Genomic DNA, 2,903 nt, shown 5'->3' with positions numbered 1-2,903 from the left:
TTTTTTTTTTTAAGACAGTCTTGCACTGGCACCCAGGCTGTAGTGCATGTCGCAATCTTGGCTCACTGCAATCTCCTAGGTTCAAGAAATTCTCCTGCCTCAGCCTCCTGAGTAGCTGGGACTACAGGCATGTGCCACCACACCCATCTAATTTTTTTGTATTTTTAGTAGAGGCAAGGTTTCACCATGTTGTCCAGGATGATCTTGATCTCCTGACTTCATGATCAGCCCGCCTCAGCCTGCCAAAGTGCCGGGATCGCAGGCATGAGCCACTGCGCCTGGCCCTACAAAAAATTTTAAAAATTAGCCAGGCATGGTGGCACACACCCGTAGTCCCAGTTACTGGGGAGGCTGAGGCAGAGGATAGGTTAAGCCCAGGAGGTTAAGGATGCAGTGAGCTGTGTTTGCGCCACTGTACTCCAGCCTGGGTGACACAGTAAGACCCTGTCTCAAACAAACAAAAAAAAAAACAAACGTACTGGCCAGGCGTGGTGGCTCATGCCTGTAATCCCAGCACTTTGGGAGGCCATGGTGGGTGGATCATTTGAGATCAGGAGTTCAAGGCCAGTCTGGCCAACATGGTGAAACCCCATCTTTACTTAAAATACGAAAATTAGCTGGGGATGTGGTGGCATGCACCTGTAATCCCAGCTACTTGGGAGTCTGAGGCAGGAGAATTGCTTGAACCCAGGAGGTGGAGGTTGCAGTGAGCCAAGATCACGTCACTGCACTCCAGCCTGGGTGACAGAGTGACACTCCATTAAAAAAATATATATACTGAGCTAGGTACTAGGGAGGCAAAAACAAGCCATGCTCCCCACTTCTAACGAACCACAAACAAGTGGGAGGTGGATCACAAAGACAATTCAACAGAATGAGGCAGGAGCTAAGTATGTATAAGCCAAGGATGCCAGGGAGTCACATGAAAGGGAACATCTCTATCCTGGGGACTGGAAAAACCTCAACACTGCTGCTGAGAAACACTGTCACCTGAATTAAGACTTGAAGGATGAGGCATTAATTAGGTTGGGGCGAGAGGGAAAGAGGTGAAAATAGCATGGGCAAAAGCCTGGTGTAGAAAACAACATGCTTGGTGGACTACAAATACTTTGGTACTGACTTCCAGAATGCAGGCAGGAAGCGTACATGGGCAGAACAGATCATGAATGACCCTAAACCATGTTAAGAAGCTTGGCTTTTACACCGGGTATGATGGCTAACGCTTGTAATCCCAGCATCTTAGGAGGTCGAGGCAGGAGGATTTGAGCCTGGGAGTTAGAAATCAGCCTGGGCAACACAGGGAGTCCCCCTCTCTACAAAAAATTTAAAAATTATCTGGGAATGGTGGCCATATGTCTGTAGTCCCAGCTACTTGGCAGGCTGAAGTGGGATAGTCGCTTGAGCCCAGGAGGCTGAGGCTGCAGTAAGCTGCGATCATGTCACATCATTGCATTCTTGCCTGAATGACAGACACGGCAAGATCCTGTCTCAAAAAAAGAAAAAAAAAAAAAGGCCGGGCATGGTGGCTCACACCTGTAATCCCAGCACTTTGGGAGGTTGAGGCGGGCGAATCACCTGAGGTCACGAGTTCAAGACCAGCCTGGCCAACATGGTGAAACCCCATCTTTACTAAAAATACAAAAATCAGCCAGGTGTGGTGGCAGGTGCCTGTAATCCCAGCTATTTGGGAGGCTGAGGCAGGAGAATGGCTTGAACCTGGGAAGTTGCAGTGAGCCGAGATCACGCCACTGCACTCCAGCCTGGTGGGCAAGTGCAAGGCTGAGTCTTAAAAATAAAAAAAAGGCAGCAGCTTGGGTTTTATCCTGTCTTGAAGGGAAGTGACAGAGCCAAATTTTTATTTATTTATCCACTAATCTAGTAGCAATGTGAAGGATAGAGGCAGAGGGTTTCATAAGGATAGAGAGGTTCATGTAGTAGCTCCAGGGAACTGTTTTGCAGAATATTAAAGGCAAAGAGGATTTAAAAAAAAACACTGAAAAAGATGATTAGTGTAAGCCACAATGCCATAAGACATGGAATTTCCTAACTGTCATACTTAAGAAAGCAATAAGCAACCTCCCATACAATTTATCTATTCACGTAAATGACACAGAAAAGAAAACCTAAATGAGAGAGTCCTAAAACAAATTCATTCATCAGTATGTATTTATTGAAAAACCTAGGAAATTAACTTGAGTCACGATTTAGTAACTTAGTCAAAGGAAGTTTCAATTTAGAACTGATTAATGGACTAGGAATTTAATTAGAAAAAACTTTGCTTCCTCAATAATGGAGAAGTAAAAAACAACAGTCTTTCTGAATCATTACATAGCTAGCTGGAGGTGCTATGCTAAAATAAAAGCACTATAAAGATAACGTGCCAAAGAAAAAGTGACGAAGAATGATTAAAGACTCTGAGGCCAGATCCCAGGAAGTCACCATCCCTGAAAAGCTCGCTTCCCTGGGGTATAGAAGAGGGATCCTACAACAAGGCAGTCTTGTTTGGAGATGGCACTGGGTCCATTTGTAAACAAATAGAACGTAAACACAGAATTATCAAAGGAAAATAACCGGCCAGGTGTGGTGGCTCATGCCTGAAATCCCAGCACCTTGGGAGTCTGAGGCAAGAGGATCATTTAAGGCCAGAGTTCAAGATCAGCCTAGGAAACATAGTGAGACCCCCTTTTCTACCAAATAAAAAGGAGGAAGGGAGGGAAGGAGGGAGGAGAGTGAGAAAGAAAGAAAACAAACAAACAAATAAATAAATAAATAAAAGCCAGGCATGGTGGTGAACACCTGTAGTCCCAGCTATTTGGGAAGCTCAGGTGGGAGGATTGTTTGAGCCATAGAGTTCGAGGTTTTAGTGAGCTAGCTAGCCAAAGTGAGACCTTGTCTCTAAAAAA

General features: G+C 45.1%; 1 protein-coding gene across 9 annotated transcripts in view; it reads right to left on the bottom strand.

Moving 5' to 3' along the window:
- The window catches only part of RHOT1 (ras homolog family member T1), a 72,016-nt gene that overhangs the window by 31,571 nt on the left and 37,542 nt on the right, over window positions 1-2,903 (bottom strand). The gene's annotated exons all lie outside the window — the stretch shown is intronic.

Source organism: Cebus imitator, unplaced genomic scaffold (genome assembly GCF_001604975.1).
Source record: "Cebus imitator isolate Cc_AM_T3 unplaced genomic scaffold, Cebus_imitator-1.0 Scaffold140, whole genome shotgun sequence".
NCBI classification, from domain to species: Eukaryota; Metazoa; Chordata; class Mammalia; order Primates; family Cebidae; genus Cebus; species Cebus imitator.
This window is presented reverse-complemented; position numbering and strand designations above follow the sequence as displayed.